The 19,847-nt window shown below is 48.1% G+C and overlaps 1 protein-coding gene across 5 annotated transcripts in view; it reads right to left on the bottom strand.

Moving 5' to 3' along the window:
* The window catches only part of LOC111865593 (putative polypeptide N-acetylgalactosaminyltransferase 9), a 292,001-nt gene that overhangs the window by 248,838 nt on the left and 23,316 nt on the right, over positions 1-19,847 (bottom strand). Inside the window, exon 2 of one of the 5 annotated variants that reach the window (XM_023853762.2) lies at positions 15,892-15,952. The exons of the other annotated variants lie outside the window; for them this stretch is intronic. The gene's annotated coding sequence lies outside the window, so the exon portion shown is untranslated. The remainder of the gene's footprint in view (positions 1-15,891; positions 15,953-19,847) is intronic. 5 annotated transcript variants of the gene reach the window in all.

Raw genomic sequence — 19,847 nt, 5'->3', positions numbered from 1 at the left:
TTTGTATCCAGCTGGTCCTAGGGAACAAAACGGCCGGAACATGAATCTTTCATTCAACCCATTCAGCTCCGAGGTTAAAAATGGGTGGATCCTTTCCTACGGTCCCTTCATTCGCCATCTTGGCGTCGCTCCTCGACACACGAACAACTCCTCCGAAACATCGGTTCACACAGCAGAAGACTGCTTTCTTCATCCAAATAATATCTGGCGGAGAGTATCAATTACGAAACGTTTCAATAAGCAGTTTCCGCATCCTCCTGTTACTTCCTCCCTCATGGGTTCACATATCCCCCCCACACCCTGTTCTGACACCTCAGACCAGGTTTCACACCCACACAAAACTATAGTTCTGTATACTTTAACGCCCGCAGACAGCAGCCTCCGAGCTGAATGACAACGAGCAATCCGCTCTCAATTCGGTCAGTGTTGGCGCGCGTGATGTCCTGCGGGCCGCATTGGACTCGCGGTCCTCAGTGACGCTCGCGTTGCTGTCCTGGAGTTCAACGCCTCAGCGCCTCTCCTCATTAACGCTGTCTTCGTAATAACAGGGGCCGGCCTTCGAGCCCCTGAGCAATGGATTACATAGCAACATTCCATTACGCTCATCAAGAAAACTGTTCTATGGACAAGCTGACGGTCTTTTATCAGGTCAAGAAATACTTGTCTTCTACAGAACCTGTATGTCCACTGCCTTGGACCTGAGTTTGGCACAGCGGTCACTACCAATTCCACTGGCTCCTGGGATGTGACGCCGGTAGTCCGCAACCTCACCGACGTTTCGGAGGATCGCACTGGTTCCGTCTTCAGGCCGAAACAGTAATTCAAGCAGCTATGAAATAATAAGCGACAACAGGAAATTTCGACCAAATTTCTAAGCGCAATCGTCTCTACTTGCAGCTCGCTTAACATACTGGGCCCTGAAGATGGATGCAGTATTATCTTCCGAAACTTCTACCATGTCACACGGTATCACATCCCAGGTCTGATTTCTATTTATTCTTATTTGCTGCTTGCTTGGATTAGACCTCGGACTGATGATAGAGGCAGTATGTCACTGTGAAAAATAGGCGAACTATCAGACTACACGGTATCACATCCCAGAACACATCATGCACGCTCCCACTGGCTCGCGCTTCGTCCCAGTTCTCGCCCTTCGTGCAGTATATCACTGACAGTGGCCTCCCAAAGGCGAGGCGAAGCGAAGCGTATTCATAGGAGACAAACCCGTCCACTCGTCAGGGAGGAAGTTAAGCAATGCGACCGCAAAGTTTCTGAGCATGAGCCTCAAGGGGCTTGGCGCCAAGATGACTGAGTGACAGTCAACCGTGAGTCATTCTGCCGTGACTGACCTTTAGTGGTTGCCGGCGTGGAGACGAGTTCAAATACCTCCACCGTAGCCCTGCGAGTCGCAGAAGGGGACGAAAAGGGAACTCAGTTCCTGGGGGGCCTGACCCTCCAGGTTGGGGGAGTCTTGAATATGAGACAGTAAAATGTGATCATGAGTCCCAGGAACTCGGCCCCGAGAATGTCTGCGATGATCCTACCGAGGAGCAAACTCAGGTCATCAAGCCAGCGACCAGGCACACACTTACAGTGCAATCTGAACGGATCCGAAAGTATGCGAGCACACAAGTCAACACTGCTCGAACCTCAGCAGGGCGTCTGACCGCATGGCCATTGCCCCTACTGCTGCTGCTCGGAGTGCAGTCACCCCGCTCAGCGCGCCTTGCGTGTTGCCTTCCTGCACTCGGATCAGGCGCACAGGAGAGCAAGTGAAGGTCTGGCTGGGCCTTCCTGGCGGCCATCATTACGTCATCACTTGAGACTTACGGGATCGCGTTCTCAACAGAAGAAGAAAAAAATACGGGAAATCCTGTCGAACACAGTGACTCTTCTTCCGCAAGGTTTCCCTACTAAATGTATGACATCCCTTCAAACATGTTTTTAAAAAGGTATAAAAAGGTAAAGCTATCCCTGTGACAGGCCGTGAAGGCCCATAGGGTGAGACGATGAGGCTCCCACATTTTCTAGACAGTCGGCTCACAGATGGCGGTGAAGTTGTCAGCCTTAGGCGCCGGCCGCTCTTTACCCGCAGGAAGATTCCTGGTACTCATTTCTGTTAAGAGATTGAATCTACCCTATGGCCATAGTGCGGCTAAATGGACCAGGCAAATTGAAAAAGCTCAATAAGCTTCTCGGGAATCGATTCCGCGACCTTCCGGCTTGTAACATAGTGCCTCAACCAAGTACGCTACCGCGCGCCCCTTCAAAGATGTTTCAGACACACAAAATGTGAGTCTAAAAGTTTTGGAGGAATACTCTACCTCAAGGTAGAACGCTGGTACTCACCTACAAGACAACACGGTGTCAATCGAACAGGTTGATCTAGAAGTGTATCCTCGAGATGGAGAGAAATAATGGCTCTGAGGGAACCAGTAGGAGCGTAGAAACATGTGGAAAGCATAATGGCCTTTTGAAGGGCCGATTTTCAGGGGCACAGCCAATAGCAGTGGCCCAACATGAAGTGAAGACACAGCCGTCTGCACAGTGATAACGCTCCTGAACCGTATTCTGAAGGCACCGGTTCGAGCCTAGGTCGGAATACCGGCCATCCTCACTGAGGTGTTTCGTTTCCTTCCTCAGGCTCTCCCGACAAATTAGGGGATAGCGCGTTGAGCCGCAAACTAAAGCTTCCTTCCAAATCCTTTCCAATTCATCTCATCCCACCGCCCGACGCTATAGAGTCTCGGCACGGAAAGAGTCTTCAAACAGACCACGAAAGAGAAACACGCGGTCGTGCAGAAGGAAACTGAACAGGGGGTTGGACATGTGAGTCGTGTAGAGATGAGCAGTTTCCGCCGTAGCCAGAGGGCAGCTGTAATGTCGGCAAGTGTACCAGTTTGCGTTGCCATGGAGACGAAGTATGTAGAACTAACAGCTAACAAGTAAGACAAACACAAACGTGCACGACCACAAACACAAACTGTTTAACAATTGTGTTCACTTAAGTAAGCACTCAATTCGCCTCAAAGCAGTCACGGGTACACTAAACACTGCAGGTAGGAAATACAGCTTTGGGGGTTCCCACGCATACCAGACGCTACTAATGCACAACCTGGCAATAAAGTGACGCCTGTGTATATTGTGGCATAGAGACCCGTTGCTAGGCAACAGTCGCGAAACAAAACAACGGACAACGGCCTGTAAACAGCAACAGAGGAACGGTGTTATATGTGCGGTACGTGCCCAAATTATCTAAGCAAGGCAGTTTGTGGAGATAGCCGAGGTGGGAAGTCAGCGACTGGTATAATGACAGATGAACTGGAACGGATTTGGAAGGAAACCGTAGTCATCCAATCGAGGTATTATCCCGATCATTACATCGATTAGGACAGACCGCTTCCTTCAAGATCCTCACCTATTCATCATTCGACGGTATACAGTCTGCTTACTGATAGCACCGTAACCATGGAAAGATAGCAATGGTTCCCGCAAGGAAGCAATCGCTATCTCCACACGAGAACGCCAAGTTGCGCTGTCCAAACAGTCAACTGTTATCCCCTGCCGCAGAGCAGATGCCCTCTGTGTACTGTTACAGGAACTAGGCGACAGACAAGATACGACGTTCCTTTGTTAGGAAAAACAAAACTAATGTTGTGGTCGCTTAGCAACGCGCCGCGTCGCGCCTTGTTCCATTTAAATGAACGTTCCTGCACAACATCTCAGCCAGTACCGTTCGATTCGAGTTTAATGGCTTCACTTCTCGACGGTGTGACGTGAGGCCAGGTAGCAGCGGCGGCCCTCATCTGGCTCTTCAAATTGGGTGAGCGAAATTGGCGATACCTCCCCATGCTTTCTTGCAAGAACCGCATGTAATGAGCTCATAATGACGTCTGTCCGTGTGTTTCGGTGAATGTCGGGTTCTGTTTAGATTTCCCGGCGTCCATACGTCACATCGACTTACAACACTAATATCCAAGAATGGCTGCGCCATAGCTCAAGTGGTTAGTCGCTGGCTTCCCAACGCGGCGGCCCGGGTTTGATCCCGGGTCTGGACAAGTGGGATTTGTGGTGGACAAAGTGGCACTGGGGCAGGTTTTCTTCGAGTACTTCGGTTTCCCTGCCAATCTTCATTCCACCAAATTCTGCATCATCATAATCACCCGGGGCAGGTACAATAGGCCAACCAGTGGCCGACGTGCCGAGTGGACGCAGCTGGACTCCACTCTCCACTATGCGAATACAGTGCGTCACCCTTCCTCCAACAGAACATCAGCAAACCACTGCCCTGGCCACTTCTCGCCACAGTTCTCACGCGCAGGACCACGCCCAAACACACGCACCCTGTACATACCTCGTACAGGACGCAAAAGGAGACACAAGTAACTCCGTAAGAGACAACACACGTGCGCAGCTTAGTCTGAAACACGGGATGACTAACTGAGGTAACGGGACAAAAGGGCAAAGTTGTCCGTATGCTTAATTAAGCGCTATGCCATGAAGACGTGTGGAGGAGTGGAGGTATAGCTCCACCATTCATGACCTCGGCAGTAGATGGGAGTAGTCAGCTCCACACCCCGGTCGCTTTACCCCCGGGGAACGAATCCATGGGACCCACTGGATACGAGGCTGCGTGGACCCAGAGCCGATCTGTACGCTGTGGAGAAGAGAAAAGTCTTACCACTGCCGGAAATCGAAACCCAGCCGTCCAGTCCATAGCCAGTCTCTTTACCGACTGACATATCGGAACTAAGAAATATCTAACTAACAAACAAGGTAACTAAATTAAGCATGTACATTGTTTTCGGCACTGCTCCATAGCGTTGAGTTTGTTTCAGATACATTTCGGAACAGACTGTTCCTGTGCATGTGTGGCTTGGTTCGGTTCCCGTATGGGCAGCTGTGCACATCTTGTGCTGTTAACTTCTGCTCAGTGTCTTCGTGTTGCTGTTTCTGCTCCGCCTTCTCGACAGCTCTGTCTCCTCTTCAAGACACATCTTATCTGCCTTGCATAGTGCGCCTCTGGTTCACGTGTTCGGAACTCGAGTAGCAAAGCGGGGAATTACACTTTCTTGCTCTTTACATGGCTATATTCTGGGTAGTCCCCATCGCTTGAGCTTTTCCTAACACACTGTTTCGAAAGCTGTATCTGTTTCCTTCATCAGGTATAGAAGATATTCCTAGTATGGTGGGTCCGTTAGACAGGGCAGGTCAGGCGGTATATATACTTACCATGCCGTTTTAAAAGATAAAATTAAGAAAATCAGAGCGCGGCGTAAAATACGGGCAAGAGAGACACTTGCCATTCAGGAGGCTTGAATGTCAACAAATGCCAAACGCTGGCCGTATCTGGGTCGGATTTCGTTGGGCATGTTTACACAGAAAACAAATGAAAAGCGAACAGTGCTAAAGTTTTTTAATCTCTTTTACATACGCCCCTAAAGTACCGAATTCAGGGAATTGCCGATTCGGATAAAAGTTTTTTTTGTATAATTCAACCACTTAATTAAATTATATTACCCCCAGCCAGACATTGTGGCTTCCCCCCTTCCTCACTCGTAGTCGCTACTTTCATTTTGAGAGATTAGGGTGGATTTCCCCTCGATCCTTTCTGCGGATTCATATAACACCGTTTACAACTAAACAGGGGCGTAAGATCGAAATGCCTATTAAAAAGAAATGTTATATACAGGGTGATGCGTTTTAAATCGTATCACACTAACAGCAGCACGGCGGAAATTCCTACATTCTGAGCGCTACAACCGAGCCAGAGCTGTTCAACCCTAAGTAGGGAATCGGTTAACTGTACCGGATCTCGTCGACTTCAGTGCATTTCTTTTCATGCCATGTTTGCAAGTAAACTATTCATTTTCCATAGCAACCAAGGAACTCTCATTCATGACAATCCACTGACACTTTTCGAGTCACCGACATCAAAGTGAATGAAACAGAACATCTTAACGAGATATATCGTTTATGGCACTCGCATGGTTAACGTCTGTGATCCATTTGTGGATTACCCCAGGACGCGGTGAGTAGCTATATAGCATGGAATGGTAGGATGACAATTGAACTGTAAAGGATTTGGTAGGAAGTGGTCGTGGCGAAATAGGATTATCATCCCATCATCTGCCTAGAGGGACTGATGAAAACCACGATAAGAATTACTCAGGGCACCTCCCGCATATGAGTCTACAGCGTTACCGCTAAGCCAACCCGCTCGTTGTCTGTGTAGCCGTGAAGCTGTTGATCAATCTCTGGGGCAGCGGGCATGAGTAGGGTCCGAACCTGGGCCAACTGGGTCACTGCGTACTTCAGCCAACGAGTACCGTCGCAACAGTCACGCGCGGCGAAACCACACACGGCATGCCAACATGACGCTTCCATTGTTACGTAATCTAGCAGAAAAGGACGGAGGGTCACGCGACGTGCGTGGGGAGCCTAGAAATACAGAACTGGGTAGAAAAACTTCATGGAAAGAGACAATCTGGGAGACATACGCATAGATGAGAGAATGTGAAGTTGTCCCCGCACTTAACTAATAAGCAATAAGCCACGAAGGCGACTGGGAGAGTAGAGATACAGCACCACGCATTCTTAACCTCGACAAAAGGAGACAGGAAGTAAGTTTCATGCCCCGGCCGCTCTACATCCGTGGAGACAGACCCCGGTACCCACTGGATAGGAGGCTGGGTGGGACCCAGAGCCGGTCTGGCCTCGGTAAGGAAGAGAAGCATCTCGTGTCCCTACCGGGAATCGAAACCATATATCCCGGTCGTCCGGCCCCTAGACTAGCCACAGTCTCGCCCCACTATGGATATAAAAATATATAAATATATAAAATAAAATAAAAATAAAAATATATAAATATAAAATTTATGCATAGGGACTTTACCTTTTTTTCTCTCTATTCCAGCCAGACTGACATTAGGGTTGAGTGGTTGGCATCCCTGCTTCGCACTCCGGAACCCAGGTGACGGTTTGATGCTTCGCGTCAGTCCCTACAGAGCAACGCTTTGACACTGCCTTCAGAATTTATCGTGTATAACTGTCCTTCCTCAGAATCGGCGCAGTTAAGTAAGCGCCTGTCCGGGCTTTCTGCTTGCGTCTTCTACAGCAATTGCAACAGAGCCGTAAGAATTGCAGCACTTCTGAGGCGATAGCTTTTGTTTAGTTTATATCCGTTCCGTGGAGGACAAGCAAACGCGTGATTCCGCCACTGGGCATGCGCAACTCTGTGCGATGTGGCATCATGCACGGGAACCTGACAATAAACACATCCAAGAAAACAATTGTGTAAACCTTACCACACAGAGAGATGCAACCTGTTAAAACACTGCCTGACACAATGCTTTCGGCTGGGGAAAATCTGTCAACATGTAAACCTTCCGCACGCTGTCTCCACGCGCACAAACTTTCTCTGTTAGTAATGTTACCATGGCAACATACAATTTATATCACTGGAGACCTGTAAATAGTTAAGTTCATCTACTAAGAGATGGCGGACCACATCTGTTTCACTGATGTTTTCCAAACCTCAAATCCTGGCCGTAAGGGACAGAGGTTCTAAACTCTGTATCTCGTTCGTATCACGAAAATGGTTAAATTCAGCAGATATTTTGATGTGGCCAGCTTCGTATAACGGCAACCTCAGCACTTCAGTTCGAAAGGTCGCTGGTTCAAATCTTTACCGGGTTACTGTCCGTCCAGGGACGTGATTTCTTGGATCTTCTCGATTTATCCACATGAACTCTACATGAATGATGATAATCGATAAATAATTGGAAATAACAACAGTAGGCGTGGCTTAATTTAATGTAGCATCGTTGCGTTTGCCTGGAGGAACTGAGGAAAACAATGAAAGACCTAACTCAGTGCAGACTCTGTGCACACATTCGAGCCCAGGACCTCACGAAAGGGATCCTAGAAGCGTTCAAACTGGGCCATTCTGTTGAGGATATATTATTGTACAAAACAATCTTTGTGGACTATGTAATGCCAATGTATGGACTGCAGAAGTTATTTACAACAATCAGTTCGTTAACAGCGTTGGTTGGTATTGTTACGTGTTTGGGTGACTAAGACGCGGATTCGGACTGACAATTGGTTTTATTGGATCTTCACTAGCTGTAACTACAAATAATTGTAACACTTTCAAGACTACTGTAATCATAACATACAAAGTCTTCAATTCACACGTCAAGTCTTCACAGGTCGATTTCTAACTCTTCTTCAACTACCAACTTCCCGTGGCTATCTCCTGCCGAGAACTGAACTGCCGGTGTTATTCTGCAAACTACGTTATATAGCCTCCGCAAGGACCGCGCACAGAAAACACAGTTCCACTGTTGCGTAAGGAAGACCACAGGGAAAAAGCCACGTGATTCCTAGCCAGCGTCTTCACTGGGCCTCTGATGATTAGCAACGCGCAATACCATTCGTCAGCTGAGACACATCTTCCATTGTTGCAGGCTGATCGTGTTTACCGAGCCGTTGCCTAGAAACGCTTTCAGCAAATCCGTTGCTGTATTTATACTGGAGACATATGTCGCTCTGGTTGGTGCCTGCTTCACGCAGGTTTCCCGCTTAGCTTATTCTTCGAATGTGAATACAGAGATGACACGTTCCTCCGAAATGTCGGTTGCCATTCAACGGACTAAGCAGCGTTATATCCCACGTGACACGGCTCTTCGTGATATACGCTGTTTCCTCCGAAAACCGAGTTTTCAAATATTATTTGCATGAACTTCACGCTTCGGAAGGTCAGCAACACGCCTCGCAGTGCTCACAGCTGCAGCCGTTATACGCATGCGTCAAACCCCCATTACGTCATCACGCGCGAGAACGGGCAAGGCCGCCTGAAAGTGGGCTAACAATCGGCCTTCCCAGGTCCACGACCTATCGCAATGTCACGCAACGGCTTCGTGTACTATATCCGACAGGCCACGACCACATCCTTCCATATCTTACATTTATTTATGATTTACCAATATTTCCCGTAATTTTGTATGCGTGTGAAACTTGGTCTCTGACATTACGGGAGGAACATAGACTGAGGGTGTTTGAGAACAGGGCGTTGAGGAGAATATTTGGACCAAAGAGAGATGAAGTGACAGGAGGTTGGAGAAAACTGCATAATCAGGAGCTTTATAACTTGTACTCTTCTCCAAGTATAATCAGAGTGATCAAGTCAATGAGGATGAGGTGGGCAGGGCATGTAACACGAATGGGGGAGAAACGAAATCACGGCGTCACAAGCCAGAACACCGTACTCTTCGCACGCTCTGCCGTGAGAACCCCAAATCCATCACTGTACGACTCCTTCAGCTGAGCCTACTGCAACATCCTGCCAGCTGCAAGCGTCCTGGCGCCGCCTCACGACGCTCCTATGATTCGGACGCAACTCTCGCTTTACTGTGGCCTTCTGCATGCCCTTGAACTCGTAGTGTCTCCGTCTTGCCGAAACGTCGCGCTCCTGCTTCATAATCGGAAAATCTCAGGATGAAATGACACGTCCTTCGTGGTTTTACCCAGTCCCTCTAGCCACATACCAAAATATGACCCTGACAAACCGCAACCGCTTCCTTTCCTGTTCTTCTCGGTTCATTATGAGTCACCCTACAATTCAGCTATATAATCTCATGACTCAGAAGTAAACAGATTCATCCATGTTACGTTCGGCGACTGGCCATGTACTGGACGGCTGCGGGGTCGGAGTTCGAGTCCCTGTGTGGGTAAGAACCGGCTGTGGCCTACTCGGCCTCCTATCCAGTAGGTACTGCGGGGTAAAGCGACAGGAAGTGACTCTGCCCACTCACATAAAACTAGCGCCGAGATCAAGAACACGTGGATCTATACATCCACTCCACCATACGTCTTAATGGCGCAGTGCTTCCCTTACCATGTTAGATTCAGATCGGTTCTGAAACCAACTGACATCAGTATCAGCGCTTTTCGGTGGTAGAGTGAAGTAAGTGGCAACATGTAGGCGATACTTAATGAAGCTTCACTCCAAGAAGACGTATTGGGGAGTGGAGGTATAGTCCCTAGCATTCCTAACTCCTGCACTAAATGAAGTTTAGTCAGCTTCAAACTCCCTAGTAGGAGGCTGAGAGGGCCAAAAACCTGGTCTCTGGAGGACTGAAAAATCTGCTGCGCCTGCCCGAAGTCGAACTCGTAGTTCTCGATCGCCCAGCCCATAGCATAGTCGCCTCGGAAAACAAGTGACAGTATCTGTTGTCAAGCGAGGATCAGAGATCGTCTTTCGCGCCTCCGAAGTCGCTCGCTGCTCGCCTTACGGCGTCGCGTCTCTAGCCGTAAATAGTACAGCACTTGGTCCATCGCCTTAAGAGAGGCACATGGATTAATCCTTCAAAGCTCTTGCGTTCCTGTTACGTACTAAATGCTCTGGCATCCAGCAACTCTGCATTCTGCCCTCACAGCAGACTCAGGCATATCTGTGTCCGCCCCGAAGGGAGGAGGGTAGATCTGGCGTGACCGCGGTAATTATATGTTTGCGCTGCTGTAACATTAACGGGTTCAGCACTCTGACCACGCACTGTGTACCATATATTCATGCGTTTATTCTCACAGCGAACACCGACTGTCTCCCTAAACAGCATCAACCGGTTGGACTTTGTAGCGGCGACGTAATGTGTTTCCTGTGAGGTACGGACTGTATTTGTATATATTACTTAGAGCAGTCGAAATTATCACTTTTATCAGACTGACCTATGCCGGGAAGAAAAGACGGAACTGCCCTTGCAGTTAGAAAAGGAATTCCCCACAACCAAGTAGACATATGCTCTATGTGCGACTTGTACACCAGCCAAAAGGCCAACCATATTCATAAGAGACAAACCCATCTTCTCGTCAGAGAGGATGTTACGTATGGACTATAATTCCAAAGGTTCAATAGGAAAAAAAATATTCCCTGGTCGTGAGTTCAGGGGGCTTGAAGCCAAGATAGACAGATTGGTGGTAAACCGCCAGTCGTAAAGCAATTCTGAATCTGATTTTATAGAGAACCATTTTTAGAAGAATATATTTTAAGTGACTAAAGTAAGCGAAACTTCCGAACACAATTTGTTCTACCGTTGCAACACATTTGTTTGAACACTTTAATCGTAACTGGCTGTTTGAAAGAAATTACCTGTAGGCAATAATCCTTGCAACGTACTTCATTCATTTCATTCATCAGTAATCTGTCAAGACGACAGGTCCACAGTCTCTTCCAAAACAGTTCCTCCACTTGATGCGATCTACAGCTTTCTCCTTCAAATGAAAATATCCTCTTCTGTCCCCAAGGTCATCCAGCATCTTCTTACGTCTTCTTCCTCGTCTTCTGGTCACTTCTATCCGCCCCTCTATCTTTCCTTCAATAACTTCTTTTAGAAGGCAGTTATAGCTCCGCAAAATGTTCACACTTCCGCTGTGGTCAAGTAAACCCCCACCCAAGACTTCTGTCGCGCGCCTTTAAAGGTACGCGTATCACTAGCTCAGAAACATTGATTTATATGAGATTCGAAACTGGAAGTGCTAAGCGTGTTTCAGAAGTGTACGTAAACCCAAAAAACAGGAAGTGGCACTGCAGAGCGCGTATACGCTACAAGAGTCACGATGCGTCACTCTGCCACAATGCAGCTGTAGCCACTGCCCCTATACCTTTCTCCACACCTCTCACTTCCCCTCACGCGCTATCCAAAAGACCAGGCCTAAAATCACGGCCCACACTCCGGATAATTTATTTGCCATTTCCGGCTGCGAGAACACATCACGTGACCCTTCCATGTTAAAATCGCGCCGCGAAGTATCGGTCCAATTACAGGACCCCTGTGTACACAACAACCGTTGTCATGACAACCTTCACCTGGAAACCACAGCAGGGTGCAGGTCCACTGCCGCCCCACAAGAGATCGCTGGTGTATGGGAATTAACACTTGGCAGTCCGACATCCGAAATTACGACGAATTTATACTAAACTTCGTGCCTCTGGGCTCCTGCAGCTTCGGCAAACATTAAAATTAGAGCTACACAGAAATTAGCAGCAGAAATTTATTAGGGACGGGGAAGTTTTAACCTTGTTTGCTTATATTTTTGGTTTGTTTACTTGTTGCCTTGTGCAGCTGAAACAACACGGCGTCAAATGATGGAATGAAGAGGGTCGGAAATGAAGTGGTCGTGGCCTAATCTTAACTCAACCCCGGCATTTGCTTCGCCAGAGACTGGAAAAAGCCATGAAAGCCCTAGGTATGGATAGAGAGTTTCGGGATCGAGTTTTTAACCCAAGGCCCTGGGAAAATGAAATAGGAGCGGTAACCACCTGACTGTGGCCTTCAGTCACGTTCCTCTCACTTCTAAAAACTTGCTCAGGAAATCTGTTCTCAGAACGGACTGGGTCTCGGCAAGCCTCACAGCACAAGAACTGGCGATAAACAGCTGCCTCAGAGCAAGCAGCACTGCAGAAACCGCAGCTGTGAGCTACGTGCAGTCCAACTGCCGCGCTAACTTGCTCAGGAAATCTGTTCTCAGAACGGACTGGGTCTCGGCAGGCCTCACAGCACAAGAACTGGCGATAAACAGCTGACACAGAGCAAGCACCACTGCAGAAACCGCAGCTGTGAGTTACGTACAGTCCAACTGCCGGCTAACTTGCTCAGGCCTGTATTCTGTCTCCGTCTTCAGGTGGAACCTGCTCGGTTGGGCTCAATCGATACAGCCAGTCCCTGGTCCCCGAAACGTCGCGTTTTAAATAAAACATAATGGAAAATATTCAGAAACATGTTTACATTAATGTTACATCGTCACAAACTTTTAGATTTTATTTTCTCAGGTCTACTGGAAATTACAGTTCTACGGCCTTCTTGAAAAATTCTATCTTCTGGGATATAACGCTGCGTAGTCAGCTGGAACTCAACCGACGTTTCGGAGGAACATGTAGACTCTATATTCGAGATCAAAAAATAAGCTGAGCAAGAAATCAGCGGGAAACAGGAACCAAGCAGATCATTTTGCTGTCTGTCTGCGTATCCTCCATAATTTTAGAGTAATTTTCTTGCTTTGAAAAAAATATTAGAAGTTTTGGGAATAATTGGCGTTTTCTTTGATACGGGCGTGAAGCAGACAGCAAGCAGAGCGGCTTCGTGCTGGTTTCTTGTTCGGTTTATTCTTCGACCATGAAAATGGAGGCGACACGTCACAATCTCCAGCTCGATTTCTTCAGCCATCGCAACTGTTTCTTATGCGCGCTACGCGTACGCCGAAATGAAAAGAACAGCGCAGACAAGAAGCAGGCAAAAAACGGAGAATGAGCAAACAAATTAAAGCGAAGCAGGTTTTGTCCCTTACAGTTGTCACCAGATGCGTGTGAGGAACGCAGCATACAGGTATACCAACATTGTCAGCAGATCTTCCCGTACTGTACCAAGGCAAACTTTTGTAATTCTCCCCAAATCTCAATGTCTGATCATAGCAATCTCAGAAGGGAAGCGGGTGATCATAACAGAAAACTCAACTCAATTCCACCCCAAACTGATGGAACCTCTGCCCNGGGGGGGGGGGGGGGGGCAGAGGCTTTTCAGTTCGCATTTTCCGTGTCAATGGCTCATTGTGGTGCGGCAGTCGGGACGTACGTTGCGTGCAGCATGCTGCCAGGGGCGCCGTACCTGGCCGAGACTGCTCAACACGAACAGACCCTTCTGAGGATCTGGAAGGAGGCGGCCGTGGCCTGCAGGTGTCTGGGTCGAGATTCGAACACAAGTCTAGAGGATAACCGCTAAGACAAACCCACTCGGTGATAATAATAAAACGAAGCAAGCAGAGGTCAATAATGGAAAGGGAGAGACGGATTCTTCGTGGCGCCTTGGGTCCGACAAGTTACAAAGGACTCGGTTCGGAATAGGTTCCGAAGCGCAGAAGCAAACAGTCAAACACGTGTCAGCTAAAGCAGGCTGCATATGGCTCCAGGGGGCAGGCTCGACGGATCAGGGATTCATGCACAGGATATAGCGCCTGCCGGAAAGTGCAGTTTGCATGCAACCCTCGCTGCAGTAAACATTAGAGAACTTGGATCGATTTCCGTTGGCAAAATAAAAACTTAAGGGTGTGGAGGCGCGGAGGCAAAGCCCCACTGAGCCCTGCACGGGAAGTTAATAGTACGAAAGCTTATGAAACAGACTGAGATTTCCTGTCGAGACGCTATGCAGGATTTGAGGTCTTGACACCGGTGGTTATGAAGAGTTTCGGAGGAATCTGTAACCTCCATCTTCAAGGTGGAGGAACAAGCCAAGCATGAAACCAGCGTATGAGCAGGTAACAAGCAGACCTGTGCAATAGACACTATAAAATAAACACCTCACAACTACTGTAAAATGTTTAAACTATTCGCCTTTCTTCTGTCGGGCGACGTTTCACAGTAGATAAAGGCGACGTGTTCCGACGAAACGTCGGTTGACTTTCAACGGACTACATGGCGTTATATCCCAGAAAACAGAACTGTTCGATTTCACAACAGTTTTGCAATGTTATATTCCTATGCTCATGTACGTAATTCTGTCAGGAAAAAAGTATGCATCCTGCAACAACGTTCGTGATAGTGGAGCCGTTTCCACAGTAACCAGCACAGGAAATAATTCATGGTCGTTGCTAGGCAACTGTGTCAGCAAGCGACACAGAATTCTGGCCAGTTGCATACAACACACAGCGCGATGTACTGGTCCCGTACCTCACCGGAGTAGTCGGTTATGAATTGCCCCTGCCGCGTCGGCATTATGCAAGTCTTGTGACCAAACTGCATCTATCAGTGACATGCAATAAGGGCCGACAGACCTGTTTTATTATTCACGCATGCGCCGGAGGATCCGTGGCACGTCCAACGCTCCTTGGAAGCAACGCCTAGGGTTCGACAGGATTTTCAAACTTGAAGAGTACTTTGATTTGTTTCATTCTGGTCCGTCACAATAACAATTACAAATTATAAATCACTCCGTCCAATGTGATACTACATTGCGTAGTAAAAAACTTACAGGTCACATTGGACGGAGTGATTTATAATTTGAAGAGTACTGTTTTTCCGGGATATGACGCCGTGTAGCTTTGTAGATCGTTATCGATATCGAGAAATTTGCTGCCTCTATCTTCATGGTAAAGGAAATAGCTGGGTACGGATAAAGGGACAGGGACTAGGGCCCTCAGCTAAACAATAGGAGTAAGTATAGCAGCTCGGCTTCCGTGTTCACGTCCTTGCTGGCCGACGACTGTCTCACAACTAACTCCTACTCTTCTCACTGCCGGCTCAAGACTGTCTCGTAATCGCAGCTGCTCCTCGCTATATAGCCTCCGCACTGACCACACAGGAAACACTTCTCCCAACTCTTGGGACTGTTACAGCTATCGCACGGGCCGCGTAGAGAATACCGCTTCCCAGTTACTCCATTGTTGCATGTTGCGAAATCTGTTGCGACAATTCCCTAGCAACGACCGTTGTTTACAGGGCCATTACCTAGCAACGGATGTTGTATGGCTGCTTATTTCGCGGTCGTTGCCTGCAACGGTTCTACATACCACAATATTAAGGAAATTATGGCCCTTCAAAGGGCCCCTCTCAAAGGCACAGCGCTACTGTCTCCTTACTCTGTTCCTCCAAATTTCCTTCTCCCTCGAACAATTTCACTGCTTCTCCCATTCACTGTTCCCTTGGAAAACTGACCTACAGAAGGGCAATATCGCCCTAATTTATATATGTTTTCCCTGCCCCTCCTCCACTTCTCATCCCCCGCACCGCCACTGCCCTGTAATTAGCCACTGCGAGCGTCAATGGAGAACCCTGAACGTAAGTACCCACCGAACCAGACTACTGTTAGTGCTACAGAGACATTCCCATCGGGGGCTCACCTGTTACAGAAAATATCGCGACCAGTAGACATCTGTGTTCCATGCCACTCTGCTCCCTTACCTGAAACATGAAGAAACACCGTCACTGCGACGTTACCTGCGTTACTAACTATCGCCACTCATACATTCTGCCACGCATTCAAATTTCCTGTCACTCACTCACTCAATCACGGAGCTGAGCCCTTCTTGAGAAGCCGCCAGTTGTGCAGCTACTGAAAATTGATCTTAGATAGGATGGGATGGATTGGATTGATCTGGCTCATGATAGGGACCAGTGGTTTGCTCTAGTGAACACGATAATGAAACTTCTGTTTCCGTAAAATGCTGGGAACTTCTTAATATTCTACAGCCACCCACGTCTTGGTCTTCCCAGTGGCCTCCTTCCTTCTGGCTTTCCCACCAATACGCGTACTACATGCATTCCTCTTCTCCCATTTGCGCTAATGTCCTGCCCACCTCATCCTCTTTGACCTGAGCATTCTAATTATACTTGGAGAAGAGTACAAGCAAGTTTCCTCCAACCTCCTGTCACTTCATCTCCCTTCAGTCCAAATATTCTCCTCAGCACCCTGTTCTCAAACACAATGAGTCTATGTTCCTCCCTTACTGTCAGAGACCAAGTTTCACACCCATACAGAACCTAACATAGGCACTTCAAAGTAATCCTCAACAATTATCATGAAACTTCCGTACGGGTTTATCAGAACTGTAGCCAAATAACTGAATCATTTGGACTTCCTTCCGGTCACGTTTCAGTCGATAAAACAGCTAATGCAACGCATATAGGAGGCCATCTCACAACCGTCACAGCACGTCCCTGGGGTAAGTCGCAATACAACACGTATAGGCCACGCACTGTGTATACGTGTGAGAGTGTATCCCTAGGGTAAGTCGCAATACAACACGTATAGCCCATGCACTGTGTATACGTGTGAGAGTGTATCCCCGGGGTAACTCGCAATACCACACGTATAGCCCACGCACTGTGTATACGTGTGAGACTGTATCCCTGGGGTAAGTCGCAATACAACACGTATAGCCCACGCACTGTGTATACGTGTGAGACTGTATCCCTGGGGTAAGTCGCAATACAACACGTATAGCTACAACTCTACTTTTTCTGAAGTGAATCTTTATTGGTAGTTACTATAGGATTCTGACGATGGTGTATAACACACAGAGATATTGGGTTTTCGGACTTCATCCATCGTCCTGGTTTTTAAGATAACTAATAAAAACACGACGTTTCGGAAACTGGATCTGTTTCCGTACTCAGGTGAGGACTCACTGGGTCCAGTGAGTGAGGCTAGCTNGGCCTCTTTGCTGTTAAGTGTGCACGTAAATAAACACGAATTGAATTGAATTAAGCTCACAACCCTATGCGCCTCCACAGCCTCTTACAGGGATACCTTTACTTCTTTTCTACTTTTCATTATTATTATTATATCAAGTTGCACTTGCAGTGTCCGCAGCATGTACACAGAGTGGAAAGTGGAACTGGCCCTCAGTTGCTGCGATATGAGGGCAGAACTGTGGAAGAGTGTCTGGAAACCGCAGCTACAGATGGGAACTGTCACATTTCCCCTTGAATTTTACCCGTATGAAGGGCATTTCACAATGGCTGACACATTTGCCGACCTCACCTGCCGATAACCAAGTTCTAATAATGTCTATCCGCTTCGAATGTTACTGGACACCTGATAACACCTGCTGTCACCTTCACGGACTGCACACGAGGCCTCCCGCACACTCGCTTCTGCAGTACGTGACTCCCACACATCAGAACGTACAGACTTCTTTACGTCACTTCATTATGGCGTGGAAAGAAGTTCTCAATTTCAAGGCCTTGAAACGTTCATTACCGTGTTCACAAAATCTCAGCAAGAGATCTCATGTACAGCAAGTTTAATCCAATCCAAATATCATATTCCTACATGATCCATTTTAATATTATTCTACGGCCAAGGACTACATTTCTGAAGTGACAGCTCTATTTGCTACCCGTTTTCTTGCTTGGTTTGTTGTTCGGCCCTGATAATGGAGACGATTTTTTCCTCTGTAACATCGGTTGAATTCAACCAAACTATGCGGCGTTACAACCCGAAAGACCGTGCTATTCGTTGTCACCTCACTCACTCATGGAGCTGAGCCCTTCTTGAGAAGTAGCCAATTGTGCAGCTACTCAAGAACTTCCCAATATTTCATGGAACCTGAGAGTTTATTACTGTGTTCATAAGTTCCCTCCAATGGTCCTTGTCATAAGCCAGATAAATCCACTCAATACCATCCCATCCTATCTCTCTAAGATCCATTTTAATACTGTCCGCACATCTACGCTTTTGTCTTCTCAGTGGTCTCATTCCTTCCGGCCTTCCCACCACTATCGTATATGCATTCCTCTTCTCCCCATTCGTGCTACATGCCCTGCCCACCTCATCCTCCTTGACTTCACAATTCTAATTATACTTGGAGAAGAGTACAAGTTATGAAGCTCCCCATTGTGCAGTTTTCTCCATCCTACTGTCACTTCATCTCTCTCCGGTCCAAATATTCTCCGCACAAATTCTGCTCCTATTTCCAGCTTCTCTTTTCGTATTGTATAAATTTCTTACAGGCTGATTACAGAACAAATCTTACGACGTTACGTAATCTTGGCCTAGATAAACCACACAGCATTTGAGCATGTTGCTTTCAAGTGCTACCTCAGAAGTTTGCACGGTAGTCCCTGCCGTACTACTGTGGGCTGAGATCACTAGGTGGGGAACTGTACTGAAGCTATGCAGTAGCGTCGAGACCTCGCCTCCTAATGAATCGGTCCCGGGGGCTCTTTCCGCGCAGGCAAATCGGCCGGCGCATGAAGCTGACCACATACCTCCACATGGCAAAGGTAAAGCAAACGCTGTAACAGGCCGTCGAGGTCCACAGAGCTGTGAGACGTCGAGGCTCCCACATCTTCTCTAGACAGTCGGCTCACAGATGGGGGCGACGCTGCCAGCCTTACGTGTCGGCCGCTCTTTACCCCCAGGAAGATTCCTGGTACTCATTTCTGTTAGAGGCTGAGTCGACTCCAGGGCCATTGTGTGGCTGGAAGGATTAGGTCAAGTGAAAAAATCTAACGACATCGAAAATCGAACCCGCGACTTTCCGGCTTGTAGCACAATGCCCCTGAGGAACTTGCGTAGCTAAGAAAAAAAGGCGATTTCCTCCACCGTGAAGAAACATGAGCTCGGAAGGCGTCGTCGCCGCCACGGCAACGCCTTCATTCGCTTCTTTGCCAGCGCTGGTTAAAAGGAAATAAATCAGTGAGACAGACGTTCGCAACGGGAGGTCCCCGATCTAATGCAACTCAAACAGCATTCAACCGCCCCCCATCCGCTGATGTGCCCCAACGGGAACCCCCCCCCAACCCAACATTTACTTCACTCGCCAACCACAACGTTCTCAGATTCACACTCGTACATCGAAAACTTTTAATGTTGTCACCCGACAGTGCACTCCACACTCATACACTGTCAGCAGGCGCAAAGTGCAGCTGACAGGTGCTGAGCCTGTGCACTCCACACTCATACACTGTCAGCAGGCGCAAAGTGCAGCTGACAGGTGCTGAACCTGTGCACTCCACACTCGTACACTGTCAGCAGGCGCAAAGTGTAGCTGACAGGTGCTGAGCATGTGCACTCCACACTCATACACTGTCAGCAGGCGCAAAGTGCAGCTGACAGGTGCTGAGCCTGTGCACTCCACACTCATACACTGTCAGCAGGCGCAAAGTGCAGCTGACAGGTGCTGAACCTGTGCACTCCACACTCATACACTGTCAGCAGGCGCAAAGTGCAGCTGACAGGTGCTGAACCTGTGCACTCCACATTCGTACACTGTCAGCAGGCGCAAAGTGCAGCTGACAGATGCTGAACCTGTGCACTCCACACTAGTACACTGCCAGCAGGCGCAAAGTG

This window comes from Cryptotermes secundus, unplaced genomic scaffold (assembly GCF_002891405.2).
Source record: "Cryptotermes secundus unplaced genomic scaffold, Csec_1.0 scaffold1443, whole genome shotgun sequence".
Taxonomy (NCBI): domain Eukaryota; kingdom Metazoa; phylum Arthropoda; class Insecta; order Blattodea; family Kalotermitidae; genus Cryptotermes; species Cryptotermes secundus.
This window is presented reverse-complemented; position numbering and strand designations above follow the sequence as displayed.